At 41.5% G+C, this 24,100-nt stretch overlaps 1 long non-coding RNA gene across 2 annotated transcripts; it reads left to right on the plus strand.

The window, feature by feature from the left end:
- The first annotated feature begins 213 nt into the window (after positions 1-213).
- Positions 214-2,907, plus strand: LOC309360409. 2 transcript variants are annotated; one of them, XR_014164114.1, is made up of 3 exons: positions 214-869; positions 2,016-2,107; positions 2,791-2,907. It is a non-coding gene; the product is annotated as an uncharacterized lncRNA (long non-coding RNA). The 2 variants fall into 2 exon arrangements; XR_014164115.1 differs by lacking the exon at positions 214-869 and having other exon boundaries at positions 1,473-2,107.
- The last annotated feature ends 21,193 nt before the right edge of the window (positions 2,908-24,100 follow it).

Consider the following 24,100-nt stretch of genomic DNA (forward strand, 5'->3'; position numbering starts at 1 on the left):
TGTTTGTTTCTTAATGAATTCTTTTTTTTCTGGCAACGTAAATCGGTGGGACTCCATAAGATGTCGCTTGTGCATGCACTGCATGGAAAAGGTAAAAGGTAAAGGACCCCTGGACAGTTAAGTTCAGTCAAAGATAACTATGGGGTGCAGCATTCACCTCCGCTTTCAGGCTGAGGGAGCTGGCGTTTGTCTTTATTTTATTTATTATTTTTTTAGAAGACTACTATAAAACTTTATTGATACATAATTCACAAATATGCTGTGGCTTGGCTTACTTCAGAGAAAATATAGGCACAGTCATAGCACTAAGTGAAAGGATTCAGTCAACAGAAATTTGGGTTGCTTATATATAAAGGGGTAGATTGGAAGTCACAGGGGCTGAAATGTGAATATCCTTCCTCTGAGACACAGATGCAATAAAAATGCTCAACTCCCTTGGTAACATTAGGGACCACTGAGGAATGGCAGGGAAGACAGCAACCTCCAAATTGAGTTTCACATACTAGTTTCTGCAACAAATTTTAAGGACTAAGAACAAATGAGCTGCTTTCCAGTAAGATGGTAGTCCTTTTTTTAAAAAAAGAATCCTTGCAGTCTCCAGCAAATGTACCATGGTGGAGATTGGATCACCTTTTCTGAAAGCCATACTTCTTTCGCTCATAGAAGAAATCTGTTTTTGAGCTGCCCAGATTGATGATCTTGGGACAGCCATCTCGATTTTTCACATAGTCGTCCAATAGCCACGCCCGCCGGCTTGCGGCAGAATATCAAATCTGGGTGGTACTTGGCCATCCCTAAAACCCTTCGCCTCGCCCTGGCATTTGTCTTTAGACAGCTTTCTGGGACAAGAACTGGAGTAGGGAGAAGAGGTACTGAGATGTATTTATTCCATTTAATTAACTCATCTTAGGGCCACATTTGTGGGCCTGTTATTAATTGGGTTGGCTGAACAGCTTTCTCAGCATTCCAATGAGAACAAGGTTCTGGATTTCCTTTGAGAGGAATGGCAGAATATAAATTTAATAAACAAATAAGATGACAAGCTTGCAATCAATCAATGGATTGGCTTGAAACTCGGCAGTGTAGGAGAAGAAGCTTTGTAGGTGGTATATGCCACACATGGGTTAGAAAATATTTTCAAAATTGCTTCTTTGGAATGAGTTTAACATTTGATGAGGGACTTGGGCATGTTGACAGGTGCAGGGAGAAAAATATTATGGGAAAGTTATCCATTTTGTACCATGCATTTTGGGAAATGGGTTGTAGTTAAAGGGGAAAAGCTAGTATTTACTTTTGCCCATCAGTTGTGTAACTCGTGGAAAGCTTTTATTTAAAAGGGATTTATTTATTTTTCTGGTGAACGTTAGTCAATGGACATGCTTATTCTGCTGTTGCTAAGCAATGGTTTCCAGGCAACGATCTGATAGACCAGGCCTCAGCCTCGTAATTTAGGTAGACCCAGAGATTAGAAGTTAGGCCTGGAAGGAGACAGAAAGGGAACAAAACCCACAGCAGATGAATAAAAATAGTTTTTTATTCAGTAGGTGGATTTGTGACAGGAAGCTTTTGAAGACACAGGAGAGCCTTCAGAAGCAAGCATGAGGGGAAGGGGGATTTTGGGGGTGGCTGTGTGCGCTTTAACCGGTTGAATTTCCTCCTTTTCGTTGTGGCCATTAAAGGCTGGGCTTGCCAACTGACTTGAAAGGCTTGCTCCTATGCCTTTAACAATTATGCAACCTGCAGAAATCAGCTGGGGTGATTATAGGGCTTGGGAACCCCCTGCTAATGCCACCTGATGAACCCATAAAAGTTGGCAATCCTATGAAATACACATAAGCCTGCTTTTGGGGGGGGAATTGCAACCTTTATTTTTAACTTGACTTGACTTGCTTAGCCACTTAATAGGCATTCTGAGTTGAATGTGAATATGTGTGCTTCTAAATAATATGATTTTTTCTTTTTCAAGTATTTCCCCCCCCCCCCTTTATTTCTGCACTGAATTTCAAACCCTACAGTTGGCAGGCGGTGGTGATACCAGTTTGGCATTGACTCTTGTCAGAGCCTTTCAATGCTGGTTCCCTGGTTGTAGAATGCCCTCCCTTCTGAGGTGTGTTTGTCTCCCCTATTATTTAACTATAAAGAAAGATGCTATAAGGAAAGATACTGTTCCTGGCAACCTTGAAATCATTGGCTGAGAGAATGTGACTTTTCAAACTTAATAAACTTAATAAACAAATTAGGGCAACATTTGTGGGCCTGTTGTATAATGTTTATAATTATATGATGTGTTGGCTGCCCTGATAGCCTTTGGGCAGAATGGTGGCTATGAAAGAAAGAAAGAAAGAAAGAAAGAAAGAAAGAAAGAAAGAAAGAAAGAAAGAAAGAAAGAAAGAAAGAAAGAAAGAAATTTCAGTTTCCAAGGCATAGCCTTCTCAAAGCACAATAAAATTCAATTAACTAACAAAAAATATTCCTGCTTAGCATGCTGTATTGAGGGTTTTCCATGTTCACTATAACATAAGTCATGTCCTTGGACTCAGCTACATTTGTAAAGATAAAACGCTTTATATGCGTTATAACACTGTGACACCAGATGGTGTTGTGGAGTCCCGTTTTTTGCCAATGGGATTTCCTTGTACGAAGTTTACAACATGTTTACCTGATGTAAAACATAGCTAAATGTAAAACATAGATAAAAACATCAGAGTGCAAATGTCTCTTGAAATAAACAGATGACAAATTTCATTCCCAAAACTCCAAACTGAAAAAATGAATTTTCATCCAGTTTAGATATATGCATAACCAAGAAGAGAGAAGAATGAAACATGTAGTGGTGGAAACGCCATCTCTTGTATAACATCCAGTTCAGCCTTTGACGAGCTTCTAAATAAAGCCAAATGACTAGTACTAGCAATGTTGTTGATACCCAGTGTTGGACATCAAAAAGACATGAGGGTGGAGATGGAATACATCTGGAGCTTGTGCATGATTCCTGGACGGACATATGTGAGTAATATATTTCCACATCTGTTCCTCAGCAAATAAAATGCTAGAGAGCATGGAAACGCTGTCAGCCCTTTAAAAATTCATGGGTCTATTTTCTGTCTGGAAGAGGATGCAGTTCACACAATTGCAGGCTTAGTATTTCTGTGCCAGTTCGTTTATATTTGCTTGTGTTTCATAGATGCATTTTTAATAGTTACTGACACTCTGTGCATCTATTTAATAATGCATTTACAACTACCGGTTGATTACATTCTGTAGCCTAGGGTAGGCAATGGAATTGAAATGGTTTTAAAATGCAGTAAAACTGCTGTTATAACTTTGAATGAACCTTTTTATAGTCTCATAACTATGTATTCCTGGGTCTGTTGTATCTCACCATCTTCCTCCCCCCCCCCCCATTTATCACTCAACATTTATAATCCTATTCTACGTATCTCACAATCTTCCTGGTTACCAAAAGAAATAAAATCAATCCAGATTGTTGAGAATGAGTATGTCTTCCTTTGGGCTTCTTAGTGCCTTAAGGTGGCATGTTAATTTCTCCCAATATTGCAGAGTTCCAAAGCTTGCAGACCCTCCAAGTGTCCCTCCTTCCCAAGGGACAGCCCCGGATTTACAAAGGCCATCCTGGTTTCTGATTTGATCCCGGAATGTCCCATCTTTCCTTGTGTTGTTGTTGTTTAGTCGTTTAGTCGTGTCCGACTCTTCGTGACCCCATGGACCAGAGCACGACAGGCACTCCTGTCTTCCACTGCCTCCTGCAGTTGAGTCAAACTCATGTTGGTAGCTTCGAGAACACTGTCCAACCATCTCGTCTTCTGTCGTCTCCTTCTCCTTGTGCCCTCCATCTTTCCCAACACCAGGGTCTTTTCCAGGGAGTCTTCTCTTCTCATGAGGTGGCCAAAGTACTGGAGCCTTAGCTTCACGATCTGTCCTTCCAGTGAGCACTCAGGGCTGATTTCCTTAAGAATGGATAGGTTTGATCTTCTTGCAGTCCATGGGACTCTCAAGAGTCTCCTTCAGCACCATAATTCAAAAGCATCAATTCTTTGGCGATCAGCCTTCTTTATGGTCTTTTCCTTAGGATGCCCCTATTTTCATCAAAGAAATGTCGGAGGGTATGAGGTTGGCAGACCTGTTCTGAATATTCCGTCTTGAAGCATTTTTCCTCAAAAGGCATTTGGGAGCAGGGCTTAACTGGTGCCACTAACAGCAATTAAGGTTGCCATACGTCTGGAATTTCCTGGACATATCTGTAATCCTGCAGTCAGAAGTAGAGTCCGGGAAAAGCAGAAAGAAAGAAAAAGCTCCACAACCACAATCCCTCTCAGAATTCCCCATCCTGAGGAACTGTTTATAAGAACAGCTGAATGAAGTTGTAAAGATTTTCATTTTCTTTGAAAAAACAAAAATAGCTTACTGGCACTGAAAAACAACATGTTGGAGAGAAGCCTATATAGATCTTCTCTCCCAAATTAAGCTAATAATTTTACCAATAGGAATAGATTTTTTAAAATGTTTTATTTCCAATTTTCCATTTTTTGTGCATTAAGTTTGGTTTTGTAGTCAAGTGTTTTTATTTATATAGCCAACAAAATTATTCCTTGAAAAGATTGCTTGGTGCTAATTAAAAGGATTTTCTCAGTGAGCAATGTTCTGAAAGTAAGCAGAAAAATTTGGTATGACTTGTGGTTTTGGTGGGAAGCACTGATTGGGCTCTCCACTATTTCAGATGTGTGAATGGCTATGAATCGCATTAGAGGAAGTCTGGATGGGTAGCTGTATTACTCTATTGTAGCAAACACATGAAAAAATAGCCTCATGGCACATTTAAGGCTAACAAAGGGCTTATGGTGAAACAGAAAAGGTAGTCTCAAACATTGGGAGGTCTTTAATCATTTAATACATTGGGGGCCATTTGGATAAACAAACAAACAAACAGTTCTGTCCAGAGAAATGAGAGGAGATAAGTTCATCTCTCCCTTAAAAACCTGGGACCAGTTTACCTATGAGATTCTTCTCTCTGTAAGCGTAGTATATATTTATGGCATCCTTTTGCACACATGACACTTTTATGGCTGTTTAGTTGCCCCAAGAGAAAAGTGGCTTGAATTGCTGCTGTCGTTATTTATGTGGAAAACAGGTATGATTGCTCTTTCTACATGGAAAAAGTCTCCGTTATGCATGCTTTTTTTCTCCACAGATGGAATATTTTCAGACCTCACTTTGACAATTTTATGCCTTTGCAGCATAAAATGCCCATAACACTTTCTTGCAAAGAGAAGAGAGCCATATTTTTGCTGAGAATGATTTTTTCAGCAACAAAAATTGCCACGATTAGTCTATCGCCAATATAATCAGACACATCTTCCTACAGCCAGGAAAGTTATCATTACCAGCATCTCCTCTTCCCCAAACAGTGAATGAATTGTCAAGTGGCTTCAGAAATTACTCTGCATAAATCTAAAGGGCTGCTACTAAACAAAGTGTGTCTGACACATTGTGGAAAGATACCTGCAGCAGGTAGTTATTAAAAAGCAGTAACAGCAATAAAAAGTCAAGACTATAATTTCTTTGTAGGCAATTTATCAGTGGTTTGGCATGGATAGATGAAGTGAAATACCCAAGAGTTACAAAGGAACATAAGATATATTACTGAAGTGAGAATTCAGAAGCAAGCTGGGTTATAGAGCATTAACAAAATTGGGGAGGGGGGTTGACATCATCTGTTTAATATGGTGGCTTAGCCCAGAGCTTGTCATCCAGCTGCTAGCCAATGGCCATGATAATTACTATAAACCAAAATACAAATTTAATAGTAAAGGTAAAGGTATCCCTGACTGTTAGGTCTACTCACAGACAACTCTGGAGTTGCGCGCTCATCTCTCTCTATAGGGCAAGGGAGCCGGTGTTTGTCCGCAGACAGCTTCCGGGTCATGTGGCCAGCATGACTAAGCTGCTTCTGGCGAACCAAAGCAGCGCACGGAAACGCCGTTTACTTTCCCACCAGAGCGGTACCTATTTATCTACTTGAACTTTGACATGCTTTCAAACTGCTAGGTGGGCAGGAGCTGGGACCGAACAACGGGAGCTCACCCCATTGCGGGGATTCGAACCGCCAACCTTCTGATCAGCAAGCCCTAGGCTCTGTGGTTTAGACCACAGCACCACCATAACTGTCAACCATCCCTTATTTGGTGGGAAACTCCCTTATCCCAGCGCTGTGTCCTGCTGCTGTCCTTTATTGATGATGTCCCTTAAATTTCTTGTGTTTCAAAGGAAGCAGCTCCTCTCCCTCCCTCCCTGCCAGCCAGGGAGGAGGGAGGCTCCAACTGTGTTGCTTGGCTGCGTTGCTCACCCAATAAGGAGTCTAAGAATGACTGGGGGGTGGAGCTTGCATGCCTTGTGCCAATCAAATCGGCCGCGTTGCCTGGGAACTCACCTTTGCTCAGCACTTCCCAGCGGAGAGGTGATGGTGGTTTTCCTTGCTGCATCCCTTTGCCTGGTTGCTGCGCTGTGGGAACCACCGCTTGAGGCTTCGTTTCGCTGCTGGCTGGGCTTTCTGCCTTGGCTTGGAGGGGCTCAAAGTTGAACATACCTGCGCCCAGAAAATCCCTTACTTTGGCTGCTGATCCCTAATTTTCGAGGCTGCTGGTCCCTTATTTTCAAATCTGTAAGTTGACAGCTATGAGCGCCACCCGTGTCCCAAATAGTAGCAAACATCAAATGATATAAGGAAGAGAAAAAAATCAGAAGAACCATCAGTTAACTCAACTTCAGATTATACCTCCAAATCTCCGAAACCATTTGTAGCAGTATAATCCAACTCTCTAGTCTGTTTTATGGCAGCTTCAGCTATTTTACAGCCAAAAGAGCTAGCGTTATGTGTCACAAAACCATTAGTGTCACTCAAGAGAAGCTGAACAATTTCTGCCAGGGCGGTCCTGCTGCCATATGTCAACAAGGGTTTCAAAAATCTCTCTCCAAATACATAAATGAACAAGTTTGTTCTATAATTTGCTGATCTGAACTCCATTTATACATCAGGCTGTGTCTAACAAAACTCACGACCACAGTTTTGAAATTATAGATAGACTTTCCAGTTTGCAGATATACTAAATGGATCAAAATATTTTTAAGCCCCAAGCGGGGAAGAGATATAAGTACCAAATCATCTGCGTACATCAAGATAATATTTCTGTTCCTGATTAGTGAGGAATGAGAGTTTAATAAAGGTAACTGTGGTAGCTAATAAGCATCCTTGTTTCACTCCTCACAATGTTTCAAAGGCTTCTGCCATACCACCTTATAAACCAACTCTAACCCTCATTTCTATTACAGATAGGTAGCCGTGTTGGTCTGCCATAGTCAAAACAAAAAAAATTCCTTCCAGTAGCACCTTAAAGACCAACTAAGTTAGTTCTTGGTATGAGCTTTCATGTGCATGCACACTTCTTCAGATACGAAGAAGTGTATATTTCTATATTACTCATTTCTATATTACTGTATAATTTTTGTATTGCCAAAAGTCTGTGGCCAATGCTGGAGCTTTGTAGTTTCGCCCACAATCTATGTTGATTCATATAGTCACAGTGGCGTAGCATGGGTTGTCAGCACCCGGGGCAAGGCAAGTAATTTGCGCCCCCTAACCCGTGGATTTGCGCCCCCTAACCCTAACCCCCAGATGTTGCGCCCGGTGTGCCCAGCCCCCCCTGCACCTCCCACGCTATGCCACTGTATGGTCAAAAGCAATGGAGAGATCAATAAAGGCTACAAATATGGCACTATTCTTAGTATTCTTACTATAGTATCTTATGATTCAAAGTAAAATGTTCATCAATAGTGCCATATTCTCTTCTAAATCCTGCTCGTTCTTGATGAATAATGTTATTAGTTTGCGTCCAGTCTAATAAAGAGAATACCGGGCATATAGCTTCAAAGAAATATCTAGCAGACTAATTGGCTGGTAGTTTTGTGGGTCATTCCTATCCTCTTTCTCATAAATCAGAAGGATGATACTCATTTTCCACTGAGGCAGCGTGTTTTACACTGTTTATTGTGGTAAACAAGCCAGCCAGAATTGGCATCCACCATGGTGAATATTCTTTGTAAAGCTCTGGAGGAAACAGGTCTTCCTTGGGAGCTTATGGGATTTCAGGCAAGAGATAAGAGTCTTTTATTTTATTGCCAAGAGACTGAATGCTCCTCTGGTAAATTTGAGAAATCCTGACACCCTCCCAACTCATGCCTAGATTGGTGCCTAGATTAGCCACCAAATATATTAGAGAAATAATCTAGAGGCAGGAATTGAAGTTTCCAGCACTGATCTCACTTCTTTTAAAGGAGTTCCCAGAATTTGTCTTCCTTCTGTTATATTACTACAAGAACTGAATCATGCCACTGGGTTTTAATGTATTCATCTTAAGCAATCTTTTATATTCCATCTTAATTTTAATTAATTTTTCTGGAAATTCCTCAGTTGGTTTCTAAACGCAATTACTTTCCTAGCCAGATATTTCTTAGTCACTTTGCATTCAGCATGAAACCAGCATTGGCATTTTGACTATTTGTGGGCAAAATGGAGCAGGGCCTGAGCTCTGAAAGAATTTGCTGGAGAACATTTACATGGTTCAGATATTTATCCAAAAACAATTGGCACAAACTAGTCAGAAAAAAATGCCACATAGTTTCTCTTGAATGTCACCACTCAGTATGAAAGTCCATTTCAATCTATTCACACCTAGCAATTCTCCAGTCAAGTTTACCATTTCATTTAGTAATGCATATTCAATTAGTGGACAGGGGGACATATTGGGAAATGATAATTTTCAGTTCTTTATAACACTTCAAAAGTATTAGCTAGCAGAAATAAAGATGAGGTTATTATCTGGTCAATAGCGCTACCTCCACATTTGTTCAGTTATGTATGATGTCCATTAGAAAAGTCTACATTGCTGCCATGAAGAATATAAAAAGTTACACCCTCCAACATTTCTCCAGTGAAAATAGGGGTGTCCTATATAATAATAATAATATCCCACCCATTTAGCTGGGTTGTCCCAGCCACTCTGGGTGGCTTCCAACATATATAGAACACAATAAAACATTAAACGTTTAAAAACTTCCCTATACAGGGCTGCCTTCACATATCTTCTAAAGGTTGTATAGTTACTTATCTTGATTCAGGGTTTGCATAACTCCGAACCCTCCAACATTTCTTTGATGAAAATAGGGGCATCCTAAGTAAAAGTGAAGGGACACGGGTGGCGCTGTGGGTTAAACCACAGAGCCTAGGACTTGCCAATCAGAAGGTCGGTGGTTCGAATCCCCACGACGGGGTGAGCTCCCATTGCTCGGTCCCTGCTCCTGCCAACCTAGCAGTTCAAAAGCATGTCAAAGTGCAAGTAGATAAATAGGTACCACTCTGGCAGGAAGGTAAACGGCGTTTCCGTGCGCTGCTCTGGTTCGCCAGAAGCGGCTTAGTCATGCTGGCCACATGACCCGGAAGCTGTACGCTGGCTCCCTTGGCCAATAAAGCAAGATGAGCGCCGCAACCCCAGAGTCGGCCACTACTGGACCTAATGGTCAGGGGTCCCATTACCTTTAAGGAAAAGTGGGACATTCCGAGATCAAATCAGAAACCGGTACGGCTTCTATAAATCCGTGACTGTCCCTGGGAAATGGCGACACCTGGAGGGTCTGCAAATTCAGTTGCTATGCTTCTGAAAGAATTGTGAGAGCCTCACAATCATTTTGTTAATACCCCAATCGAGGAGGAAAAGGTCATGTTAAAATATAGCAAGTCCCCAGGACTTCATGAGCTTGTGGTGGAGTTTTACAGGACTTTGAAAGAGTTGTTACTGCCTCCACCTCTGCGCTCTGTTTAAAAGCATTTTTGATGGAGAAGTTCCGCCAGGCATTTGGTTGGAGGCAAAGATCACAGCAGTTTTAAAGCCCAGCAAGAGGCCAGGGGGAAAAAATGATTCCCATCAGCCTTGTTAAACCTGGATGCCAATAATTTTTACTCCAGGCCTTACCTCTCATATTGAAAGAATAATTAGCTACCATTTAGGTGGGCTTCATTACACAGAGGCAGATCATGGACTCCATCAGAATAATATTGAATCCTATTCATTTTAGCAAGATAAATCAGAGACCTCTGGGTGTGGTGTCCCTGGATGCTCACAAGGCCTTCAGTTACCTGAATTGGCACTTTTTGCTACATGTTCTAGAAGTCATGAACTTTAGGCAATGATTCTTAGCCGCCATAAAAGTTCTTTACAAGCCTTCCACAGCTGCGATCAGAGTCCACTCTAGACAGTTTAAAATGAACAGAGGGTCAAAACAGGGGTGTCCTCTGCCCCCTCTTCTTTTTGCACTTTGCTTGGAACCATTGGCAGAAGCTATCCACAAAAGCAATGCAACAATTGGAGTCAAGATATGAGCAGGAGAGTAAAATCAGCCAATTTGCTGATGATAAAAAACTCATGATCTAATTGCCCAATCATAGCAATTCCTGTAGGCATGGTAGAAATTGGGGAATATGGCAGCATAACCCCAAAACTTAAAATGGCAGCAACTAAATTTATAACCAGTAGAGAGAGTTTAAACCTTGAAAAGAAACTAAACTCACCATATTAGGTCAGATTAATGCAGTCAAAATGACCCTGCTTCCCAAGTTAAACTTTTACTTCCATGTTTTACATGTTGTCCCCACCAAGACATGGGCTTAGTGGCAGGGTATTTTAATGAAATTCATCCATCTGAAAACAAGACTCAGACCGAATAGGGGTTTGTTGGGGGGGGGGGGATGAAATACAACAAGCAGAACGGAACAAAAAAATTTTTTTCCTTCCAGTAGCACCTTAAAGACCAACTAAGTTAGTTCTTGGTATGAGCTTTCGTGTGCATGCACACTTCTGTATCTGATAATAGACCTTGGCTTCCTATGGAAGTAGCTACAACAAAACCAAATGTTTCATTCTGGGGTCTTCCCTTACAGGGAATTTTGACAGGATTTCAAACCCTTTTACACTGGCCAATTTATTGGTTTGGAAACTGCAGAGATACAAACTTAGGAAAGAAACCTTACCTCTAGTCCCATTACTGCTACATTTGTAGTTTTGTAGTAACGTGAAATTGGTGCATTATAAAGCTTAGAAGGAAAGGAGTCTTTTTCATCTCATAGAATTTTATGAATACAAAGCATCTGTAACCCGAGGCACCACTGTACAGGCAACTGTTAACGCTGGATAAAAGACAAATTATAAGACATGCCCATTAATTGGATATTTACACCACATGCTTTATCTTAGTACTAATCCAACTAATAAGGGAAATGTTACAAGGAATATGATACACTTTGAACACTTTAATAGGTGAATATAAACACACTGAAAAGAATAGTGTCATATTTACATTAATAGATACATCAATAACATCTAAAGTGATCTTGGGGTGCAAATAGTGATGAGCATTGGAACAAAATATGGGACAAGCAGCCAATTAAATCTATTTTTGCAATAGTGAGGGAAAGCTCACTGAAGCAGCTTTATAGCTGGCATATAGCTCCCTTAAGGCTGGTTCCCATTATGGGAAATAGAAGTTATTATTCTTGGTGGAATTGCTCAAAGGTAGCAAATTAGCCAGGCAGTGACACTTTCCCCAGTGTTAGCACTATGGAAAATGTAGGGAGAAGAAAATGCATCACTACTATGCTTAAAAAGCCTTTGATCCCCTTTATGCAAGCTGCTGCTAGAATTCAAGATGGCAGAGGAACTGAATTATTGGAAGGTGGGAGAGACATTAGCTTATGAAGTCATGGCAGAAAAATGTGTATTTAAGGAAAAATGAGGAAAGGGTATATTGAAACCAATGGATTATCAGCTGCATTTCTCAAACTTTGGGACCGTGATTAGTACATATGCGCAAAAACAAAGAAATATCATTTCAGTGCTGTTAATACTCAGATCTCAGTGGCAGTTTCTACAGGTGACCTCTAGGGAACGGTGAAGGAGGGAGCAGGGAATTTGTTGGTGTCTGGTTTATTGATATTTGATATGAATTGTTACGTTTATTAATCCTGAATGTGTATTGTATTAATTACTTATATCACACACCATGGGCTTAGCTGTATATGGCTTGTAGAAAATCCAATAAAATAGTTTTTAAGGAAATAAATATCCTTTAATTAAAAATAAATAAACCTTATTTGTACTGGCCAGAACAGACTATTATGTCACATGTAGGACTGCTGGATTTGTTCAGTTGTTCTTAGGGAAGTGGAAGTAACTTACAATTTCAGATAATAACACATGTCAAAGACTTGTTTTAATGGCATCACATAATCATGTTTTTATAGGGATTACTGTATTCTTTGTGAATGTATTTTGCTGCCTTTATTGTCTGGTTGACTAAAACAATAACATTTGGATTTTAGATTTGGAAAACATTGAGATGGACCTTTAAAACAAAGCCTTTTGGGCTGTTATTGACTCAAGCCACATTATCCTCTTTCTGCAAGCATGAATGCAGACATCTCTTTCCTTTCTAAACAAAATAGGTTTTTCAAAATCTGTAGCAAGTGCCAATTAAAGCTATGCAAACAAGGAAAGCTTCAAAAAGACAATAAAAAGCCCATATATTTATGTATTTAACATCCTTACTTTTTAATGGAATTTTAAATTATCGGAATCCTAGCAGAATTCCCATATGCAAGGGTTCACATGAGACCAATAGCCACGGTTTCCTTTAATGACATAGAACAGTAAACATATTCAAGCCTGTAGTTCCATAATATAGTTGTGGCGTTTGCCTCCTAGGTGGGTCATAAGGAAAGGGTTAATGAGTGTGATGTGATTGGCCAGTGGGTATGCAAGGAAGGAGTAAAAGTTAGAGTGGGAGGTTTTGAGGTTGAGGTTGAGAGTTGGAGAAGGAAGAGGGAGGATAAGTCTGTGGGTTGGTCGCATTGTGTTGTGAGAGAGTGAGAGGAACTGTTAGGTGGAGTCAGATAGATACCATATTTTTCGCCCTATATGATGCACTTTTTCCCCTCCAAAAATGAAGGGGAAATGTGTGTGCGTCCTATGGGGCGAATGCAGGCTTCGCGGACCTCTCCGCAAGCAGCAGGAGTGCTCCCGCTGCTTGCGGAGAGTTGCCTGCATGCCGAAGCCTGCGCGCGCTGAGATCAGCGCGTCCAGGCTTCGCGGACCTCTCCGCAAGCAGCGGGAGCCAGCGCTGGGCTCCCACGACTTGCAGAGAGCTGCCTGTTTGGGGGCTAGGGTCGGGGGAAGCTCGGGCCCCAGCCCCGCGCCTGGGGGGGAAATAATTTCCCCCCCTTTATTTTCCCCCAAAAAACTAGGTGCACCTTATGGGATGGTGTGTCCTATAGGGCGAAAAATACGGTAGTTGGGATAATCAGTTTGAAGTTGTTAGGAACGTATAGGTCAGTAAAGAAACTAAGATTAAGAAACTGACAAGAAAAATTAACTGAAACCTTAAACTTGTTCATGCTTATAAAAATAAACTTGATTATTTGTTAATGTTAAGAATTATCTGGACTCTGTGTGTACCTGAGAGAAACAGGTTGGTGGCAGCGAAGAGGCAATCACAGTGGTGGCACAGGGATCAATAGATGGTCAAACGTCTGGGGACCCTGTGTGATCGCCACAATAGTCTATTTTTTTACTGTCTCTCTCTTCTCCCCCATTGGTCAGTCAGTGGGCCAATATCTAATCCTCCATTACCCTTTAGTTTGCTGATAAGACCAAATGCTATTCTCTACTTTCTATTATCTCAGGTGGTAAAAGTGATTACCCTTGGTGAGATGGATTTGGAAGTCTTCAGCTACTGGTCCTTATTACAGGACCTCTAGTTCCACAAACAGAAGCAATGTACACATATAGAAGTGTATATGAAAATTGCTATACAGATTTTATTTTAAATTACAGCTAAAATTACAAATCAGTAGGACCAATCACGTTTTAGTAGTGGGGAAGAACTCGAAATTTTTGTCAGACAATTTTTTTGTTAGCTGTAGCAGATAAAAAGTGCACTGGTGTCTAACCTACCCAATTTTCTTAGCCTGGCTCAGTTCTGCTGCATTGCAGGACTCCTGACACTCAGTCCATGATTGACTTGCTTGGTCTTCAGAAAAGTAATTGAAAGGGTTATTCCTGCAGCTGTTTTAGCTCTTTGGTAATATTCTCCAGCTGTTGCAAATAGAGCTTGAAGGAAGAAATGATATATGTGGACTCCCTGGCTACAAGGGGTTTGAGGGGATGCAAATCACACTGATTACATCTGAAATTCAATTTATGGTGCCTATCTCTTTAAAAGCAAAGCCAAAGGTCTTCATTTGTTTACTAGCATGTATGAGTATATCTGCTCGCTATTAAATGAACACCGAAATGCTCATAAATGGTTTCACCTTTCTCAAACTTCTGTTATGGCAATTTACGTGGTAACAGAGGACCTTGCTGTGCTTCACAGGACAACTATCTTCATTGAAATATGTCCTTGTCTCCTAGTTGAGCAGGAGAGACTTACTTCCAAAGGTATTTTTCCAAATGATTTTCCCATCAACATTACTAAGCATCAACCTTTCCTTTTCACATCATTCAGATACTGTGTTCAGTGGGTTGCTTTTCATGACTTCCAAAACCAACACTTACTGTATATGTGATTTCTCCTGTTCCGGGTTATTTTGTGGGGTCAGATAGAGATAGCATTCCAAACTAAAACAAAACAGTAGTATTGATCCCCATATACTTATTTTAATGACAATCTGCTTTGAACAGATTATGTGTTTGTACAAATAATAAAATATTCTGGTACTTACAATTTCCTGTATATTAATTAATTACAAATATGCCAGACTTTGCCTTTCTTACATTAACTGAAGAGTGTATAATGAAGGATATTACAATATATCATCATATCTAAATAAACAAGTGCCTTGTTTGTTGTTTTATTTATAAAAATATTTATATACTGCTATTATTTTTTAAAAATCAGCAAATAATACAATAATACAACAATTATACAGTACGAAAAAACAAAGATTGAAAATATGTTGGACATCTGTGGATATGAAGGCTTGCCCTGAATCGATTTGTAGAGCTTTGTGGCAGTGTATAGCTCAAAACAGACTCTCAGAATGCAGGACAGAGTATCTCTGAGATATTGCAATTATTAATCACAACACCGTATAGTACTGTATAGACTAAGACAGTCTCATATAACCAGCATGCTTGAGTCTAATTAATGCATGAAAGGGTTAATGCCATAGAGTAAAGCTATCCTGCCAGGCTTAGCCTATGCTACTTCCTGTTACCTTGGGGGAAAATAGGTAACATGTGGACTTCAGTGTGCGAGGAGCTCTTTGCTGCTTCCTCCAGCTGCATGGCTTTAATCAGCCTCTTTTGTGCCCATGCAAAAGCCTTTGACTGTGTCTACCACAGCAAACTATGGCAAGTTCTTAAAGAAATGGGAGTGCCTGATCGCCTCATCTATCTCCTGAGAAATCTCTATGTGGGACAAGAAGCTACAGTTAGAACTGGATATGGAACAACTGATTGGTTCAAAATTGGGAAAGGAGTACGACAAGGCTGTATTTTGTCTCCCTGCTTATTTAACTTATATGCAGAATTCAGCATGCAAAAAGCTGGGCTGGATGAATCCCAAGCCGGAATTAAGATTGCCGGAAGAAATATCAACAACCTCTGATATGCAGGTGACACAACCTTGATGGCAGAAAATGAAGAGGAATTAAAGAATCTTTTAATGAGGGTGAAAGAGGAGAGCGCAAAATATGGTCTGAAGCTCAACATCAAAAAAATGAAGATCATGGCAACTGGTCCCATCACCTCCTGGCAAATAGAAGGGGAAGAAATGGAGGCAGTGAGAGATTTTATTTTCTTGGGTTCCATGATCACTGCAGATGGTGACAGCAGTCACAAAATTAAAAGACACTTGCTTCTTGGGAGAAAAGCAATGACCAACCTAGACAGCTTCTTAAAAAGCAGAGACATCACCTTGCCAACAAAGGTCCGTATAGTTAAAGCTATGGTTTTCCCAGTAGTGATGTATGGAAGTGAGAGCTGCACCATAAAGAAGGCTGATCGCCGAAGAATTGGTGCTTTTGAATTCGGGTGCTGGAGGAGACTCTTGAGAGTCCCATGGACTGCAAGAAGATCAAACTTATCCATTCTTAAGGAAATCAGCCCCGAGTGCTCACTGGAAGGACAGATCCTGAAGCTGAGGCTCCAATACTTTGGCCACCTCATGAGAAGAGAAGACTCCCTAGAAAAGACCCTGATGTGGGAAAAATGGAGGACATAAGGAGAAGGGGACGACAGAGGACGAGATGGTTGGACAGTGTTCTCAAAGCTACCAGTATGAGTCTGACCAAACTGCGGGAGGCAGAGGAAGACAGGAGTGCCTGGCGTGCTCTGGTCCATGGGGTCACGAAGAGTCGGACACGACTAAACGACTAAACAACAACAAAAGTGCCCTTTCCTGTGGGAATAGTGGTAGCCTTGAGATGCTCCCTTGACACTCACATATCTTCTGCTACCCCACACTGACTTTCCCCGTGTTTATGAGCTGAAAAGAGCAATTCCTTTTTTTCCTCCCTTGAAAATACACAGAGCTAAAGGAGGAACTTAAAAGAGTGACACTCTTTTCTCACATCATCGTTCCGTTCTATGTGCTTGTCAAGGTTCAGGTTCATTCTGCGGGATCCAACTTTTAACCAGATCCTGTAGAAAAGTGAGTTTGTGTGCTGGAACGTCCATCCTGTGGGAGGATCTAAGGGGAGGGAGGAAAGTGACCGGAGAGGGAGGCGCCCATGGCACCTGCTCAAAAATTCAAATCTGCCCTCCCATGTTCCTAAAAAGGATCGTGACCCCTGCTGTAAATGAATTATAAAACTATAGAATTGACCCTTGCTCGGGGCATCTGTGGCTCAGAGTTGTTATTGCAGCAAGATGGCTTTTCAAACTTTATTTAAAGATCATGTACTTATGAGCAATGGGGAGGAAAATTGCTAACACATCAAATGTTTAAGCCATTAGCTATTCTTCTGGATGAAGTCTGTCTCTGGTTTTTTTGTGTTTTTTTGTGTGTGTGGAGAGTTTGCTTGGCAAGTAGAATTGCTAGACACTTCCATCCCATGCAAAAAGACGATTTTCCAGGCATGGTTTGAACACAGTCCAATCGTTTTTATATCATAATTTTGTCACTTTTTTTGGCAGATTCCCAAATTAAGTGTTAGATACCACCTTGTAGGGTCTCTTCTAGAGAGAGGAAATTAAAAAAGATGATTCCCAGCCCACATATACAGGTTTCTGGTGCTACTGAGTATCCATTCCAGAAGAGGAGAAAAGGCACTTCAAAAGGGATGTTGTTAGCTTTGAAGAATCTGTAAGGGAAAATGAGAACGCAAGATAAGATTCACCTTTACAAAGAATTGTTCTCTGCTCAATTAAGAGAAGGAGATGGTCAAAAAAGCCCATGGAATACTGGCTAAATTTGATGGATAGACTTAGTGCTGCTGGATGATCTCCTGATAATAAACAAAATAATAATAATTGGTACCTTTAATAAAAGAATATTCTCCATTTGTTTCAGGCATTTGTGCAAAGTTAAACCCAAAGTTGAAAATAGTTCTGGCAGATTTTTAAATGGATAGGCATGTGCTCTGTACTGATCAAAGCTCTACTGGATCAAATTATGCAGCCAAAGAAAGACAAAGGGAAAGGAAATTTGTATGTGGGCCACCTAAAGGCCAATTAGGAAAGGGAGCTGAAGCTTAATTGTGGTCAGAAAGGACATTTTAAAAGAAACTTTTCAGCCAATGGGCTAGGAAGCAAGAAAGGCAGAGAAAGAATGGTTCTAACACTTCTAAGCCCTTTGCATTGTAAAGGTGTCTCTGCAAGATGAAATAACTCAGGATCTAATTTTGGATCCTAGACAATGGGGCCAATTCCCACGTGACATCCGATATTAGATATCTCCAAAAATCTCACCACAAATGAAAATGGAAACATGCTCTCAGCGGATGGAAACTCTGTGGCCATTAACAGGTGTGGAGAAGGAATTTTGATTTCTAATACAGAGCGTCATGTGAGTAGCCAGGATTTTTGTTAGAGGGGGCAGGACTTGGTTAGGGGGAAAAGTATCGATGTGATTGGTCAGTAAGTTAAGTATTTCTGTTGCCCTAAGGGGGGCAAATACGCTCATGCAGAGCATATATCTAGGGGACAAAAGTAAGAGGTGTCATGTATGTTCCAGAATTAGATGCAGATGCCATACCCTCCCAACATTTCTTTGATGAAAATAGGGATGTCCTAATGGACGCAGGTGGCGCTGTGGGTTAAAGCCTCAGTGCCTAGGACTTGCCGATCGAAAGGTCAGCGGTTCGAATCCCTGCGGCGGGGTGCGCTCCCGCTGCTCGGTCCCAGCGCCTGCCAACCTAGCAGTTCGAAAGCACCTCCGGGTGCAAGTAGATAAATAGGGACCGCTTACCAGCGGGAAGGTAAACGGCGTTTCCGTGTGCAGCTCTGGCTCGCCAGATGCAGCTTTGTCACGCTGGCCACGTGACCCGGAAGTGTCTCCAGACAGCGCTGGCCCCTGGCCTCTTAAGTGAGATGGGCGCACAACCCCAGAGTCTGTCAAGACTGGTCCGTACGGGCAGGGGTACCTTTACCTTTACCTTAAGGAAAAGCAGGACATTCTGGGATCAAATCAGAAACTGGAATGGCTTCTATAAATCCAGGACTGTTCCTGGAAAATAGGGACACTTGGAGGGTCTGAGATGTATTGAACATTTCTACATTAACCAAAAAGGGCTTTGATATGGACTTTTGTGATAACTTGTACACAATAACCATGGATGGAAATCTTTAAACCTTTGAAAAACAGGGTGTTTTTTAATTCGACTCTGCAAGAGAACAGGCAAACATAACAAAGTGCTGTGTAAGTACAAACTGTCTTGAGTTATGGCAAGCTGACTTGGTCATCGCAATGCAAACACCACATTTGATCTGAAAAGGATAAGGATATTGCAAAAGACGTAAAAATGAAAGAGTGTAGTAGTGGCAAAGGCAGGTGTATGATTTGCAAAAGAGGAAGAAGTGCAAAGTCCTCATTCCCAAAGTGTAATGTACTCAAGGAAGTGCCTGGACCTACTACACACTGACCTGTGCGAACCCATTCAGACACCTTCCAAGCCAAGAAATTGCTACTCATTAAGTTTTATAGATAAATATTCCAGATACTGTGTTGGGCTACCTAGTGAAGGAGAAAAGCCAGTTCTGTGCAACTGGTTAAAAGAATATTGTTGCAAAAGTCGGATACCTGCCCCTCTCTCTGCTGAGTGGTGGCAAAGACTCATACTGTGGTCCTTTGAAGAATTGAGATGGTGGAAACTGTTGTGGCTTTAAGAAATATGGTTTACTCACCTGTTTACACCTTCAGTCTGCATGGAGGGAGTCCAGATCTTACAGCATGGTCATTTCAAGAGGGGTTTGTTCCCACAGCAGTGCAGCAATCCAGTTCAAGGCAACTCCTAATACTGCTGTTCCTAAACACTCAGCCTCCTTTATCCAGTCAGGAGTTCCCCTGAGTTCATCAACACTTAGACTGAGTAGGATTAAGGACTGGTACACACTTAGGGCATTTGCATCGGCTAATTAACTCATGCTAATTGCTGATGCTCAGAAGTAGGTACACACATTCCAATACTCATGGGTCTTGATTACAGTACATTCTCAAAGTCCGGCACACAGTCTTTACACATAAACACTAATTAAACATCTCAAACCCCTTTCTAAGACTGTCTTATAATGTGTTCCAATTATAACATACAAGTTCTAATTAAATCCTAATATTTACTATACCTAATCGTTTAGCACCACAGATCTATTACAATCTGTTACCACCGTGAGCAACAAATTTGACATTTGGTATTAATGAGAGGAAAGTCTCTATTAAAAACAGCTCCAGGAATAAAAAAAATGAGTTACGAAGATGACTGTGTGAATCGTTTTTCAGTTATTCTTGAAACTCCAGTGTACGACCTAAATCAAACACCTGTCCGAGCAGAAGACCGAGTTGGCTCCTGTCTGCTAGCAGCTGGGAGAACGTTGTGTTAATAGGTCGAAGCAAAACCTGATGGAACAAAAATACTTGGTGATTGAATTATATTCATTTTAATATATCCGAGGGACGTCAGTAAGGGAATGATCAGACATGTTTCCACAACCCAGACTGCCCTGGTAATGAAATTATATTCTTAGAAAGCTATCTTAAGTCTTTGAGCCTCAGCAAATAGGACATGGAAGAAAGGAAACTAAATCTCCTTCTGAAATCAAAAGCATATGTTTGCTGAGCAGTTTGCCATCACTAAACCCGCTAGCCATATGCTTAGTGTGAGAGATGTGGGCAAGACATAATTAACCACAAGGAAGACTTGCTAATGACTTCCACCAAAACATGTGGGGGGAGGTGAGAAAACAAAAATTTCTCCCCTTTTTTTGGACAGCATATTGTCATTATTATCTAAGAATTAACACCCTTGTGTAGGTTACATCTCCATAACTGAAGTAAACTGTGCATGGTGGGCTTGACCATAAAGAAGGCTAATTGCCAAATAATTGATGCTTTTGAATTATGGTGCTGGAGGAGACGCTTGAGAGTCCCGTGGACTGCAAGAAGATCAAACTATCCATTCTGAAGGAACTCAGCCCTGAGTGCTCACTGGAAGGACAGATCCTGAAGCTGAGGCTCCAATACTTTGGCTACTTCATGAGAAGAGAAGACTCCCTGGAAAAGACCCTGGTGTTAGGAAAGATGGAGGGCACAAGGAGAAGGGGATGACAGAGGATGAGATGGTTGGACAGTGTTCTCGAAGCTACCAACATGAGTTTGACCAAACTGGGGGAGGCAGTGGAAGACAGGAGTGCCTGGCGTGCTCTGGTCCATGAGGTCACGAAGAGTCAGACATGACTAAACGACTAAACAACAACAAACTGTAAAATTGTTTGGGATCCTGAGGGTCATCAATGCAGGAATCTCAGCTAAAGCATACATGACAGATGGCCATTCATTGAACTTCTGCTTAGAGAGCTCCAATGAAGCAGAGTCCACCACCTTCTGAGGGGGTCCATTCCACTTTTGAACAGCTCTTACACTCAGAAAGTTCTTCCTTGTGTTTAGTTGGGATCCAGAAGAGCTGTTTGATAATGGAACGGACCCCCTCAGAAGGTGGTGGACTCTCCTACTTTGGAGGTGGGAATTGAATGATGGCAGCAGACCCTGCCAACATGTTGTTGGCATTCATCTATCTGAAGAGACAATGGAGTATGCCTCTGCGGGTGAAGTCACTGTTGGGATACTGCCAGGGAGACATCGTCCAGCACTGCCTCCAGCCGGACTCCGGACGTCCATCGATCCCCCGTAGATACAGTATCAGCGATTAGCGACACCAGCTCCAGAAATAGATTGCCACATTCCTGTGCTGATGCACACTCTGTCAGCAGAATTCACACAGCAAAAGTTGCACAGCAGGAGAGCATATTTTAGAAAGTTTATTCAACGTTGGACAGAACAAAGAAAAGCATGACCGCCTGCTAGCGTATTCAGGCACAGAGAGAGAAAACGAAAGCAACAGCAAACATAAACATCCTGTGAACAGGAAATATGCAGACTCTGTGACACTCAAAAGCCTGCTGCCTTTTAAGGTGGAACGGAAATATCCTAACATCCACACTGTTGCATTAGCATCACCAAAGTGTCCTCTCCGGGGCTCAAGTCTGAGCAGTGTGTATAGAGGTCCTGGGCTTCACAGATGACAACACCCCCACCCCATCCTTTTGGCCCTGCTGATGAGGTCCAAAGGAGAGCAGAGCAATACGTTTGACACCAGCTTGGCTGCAGGGGTTGCCGAAAGGAGACATGCAAGGTGCCATCTAACAGCCTTGAAAACTCTGTTGTGGATTTGTGTAGGGTTTACTCCTTACTGTCCTTCTCCCAAAGATATTCCACAAGCCAGCAGAGGTTTAGGATCAGACTTCTAGATGGGCTGCCTTCCCAGGTTAACAAGTCCCATTTTCCCCTCTCTTTCCTCTACAGCACTTATTTCATGTATTGAGTGTACCCTGTTTGATACAGTCATCTGCACAGGGCCATTGTCAAATCCCATGGAGAAGTGAAATAGGTTAAGGACTACCTAGCATGGCCTTTTTCAACCTTGGGTCCCCAGATGTTGTTGAACTACAACTCCCATCATGCCTAGCTATCAGGAGAGGTGATCAGGGATGATGGGGGTTGTAGTCCAACCCAACGTTGGACCCAAAGTTGAGAAAGGCTGAGCTATGCTAGTTGTACTCACTAAACAGCTGCCATCTCACATTTGGAATTTTTGTGTAATGGGGAGAGAAGTTGTTCCTCCACTGTTCATTAGCAATCCACAAAGAAATATTACTCATTTCCTATGGAGGGCCAGATATGTCTGGAAATTTCTGCCAGGAAAGGGTACTTCACATGCAAAAACTGCTTCAAAGTGCTGGATGCTCAGCTACTTTCTCACCATAGAGGTCTTTACTGCACCATGTGGCCTGGAAGCACAACTTAGAGCTGCAGTGTATGGGATTGGCTGTGCGTTGCCAGTGAGCTCATTTCAACTGCGCAAACTATTTGTGTCTTGTGTGTTTCAAAAGGCTATGAAGTCACATGCAGAGCATTTCCCTAAGATTAAAGAAGGACTTACTGCCCCCAGATGTTCTGCACAATCTCTGAAGAGGCATCATGGAAACATTGGAGCTGCAAACTGGGAAGGAATCCAGACTTCAGCCCTTCGTAAAGGCAGATCAGCTGACTGGGAACAGTTTTCCTTCTGGGTTTTTGGCATCAAACTGTTATAGCCTTCTGGTTTCACAGTAAACTGAATGCCACTACTACTGTCAATACTACTGCTGCTCCTGCTGATATTTTTGTAGGTATAAACCATACAATCACCAAGTGCAACAGCAGTGGAACATTCAGGGGAGAAGACCATAAAAAGACAGCAATACCAGTATCCGTGCCCTAGCAAGGGGAATCATGTGTTAATAACAGTCTGAATGTGAAATCCTAAGCATGTTTGTATATAAATGTTTTAAATTAATTAGATTTACTCAGAAATAATTCCAGCTGTCTTTAACAGAGCTTAATCTCCGGTAAGGTGCATAGTACTGCAGTCTCAAATAGGGAATGCCAAGTTACCAACTTTATTGCAGATATTAATATTATGCAGTTTGAAGCAACTAGGTGGGGAAAAACTGAGTCCTTTTGGAATAAAAACATTGCCAAGGCCCATGAGTTTGCTTCAAAGCTTTTCTTGCAGAATTTTCTTCAAAACAGAACAGAAACATCAAAGATACATCATAATAACTCCATACAATATGTTGTGCAAGTCCAACACAGGTTCATTTTCTTAGAAATAAAAGATAATTCCAAACAGACCTAGAAGTCTCTGTCTTCCTACAGCCTCCATTTTGCCTGTGGCTGTGTGCTCCTGGAGTGAGCTCCATTATCACATCTTACTCTCACACAGCCTGAGAGCAAAGACTCAGCCACCACCCTTCCAAGATGGCAAATTTGCAACCAATACCTTTGTCACTTGATCTAAGGTTAAACACTCACATGTTAGCTAGCAGAAAGCAACGATAGTTTTTCAACCCAACAAGATGCTCAGAGACCACTTTGTATAGCCCCATGGAAAATCCCCATGTTAAAGTCTTCAGTAATACACATTTAGGCATTTTCCATTTCAGTTTCAATTAAACAGTGAAATATACTCAGAGTCGCAAAGTGATTTCATGCTCTTTATTCAGCTCATAGTGGTGAGGAGGAATGAATGAGTGTCCCCTCAAAGTATCTGCTTTATATTCATTATTTACACAATGGGCTGCACATGATTGGCTAATTCCGGAATTCTACTGTAAGCCAATCAGGTTGTGGATTCACTTCTATCTGGAGCATGATTGGGTCGTTCCTGCCAACCAATCATACTGCTGCATTGTTCTAGGACCAATCAGACTGCTGCATTCTG

Source organism: Podarcis melisellensis (genome assembly GCF_964234715.1).
Source record: "Podarcis melisellensis genome assembly, chromosome: 17".
NCBI lineage: Eukaryota > Metazoa > Chordata > Lepidosauria > Squamata > Lacertidae > Podarcis > Podarcis melisellensis.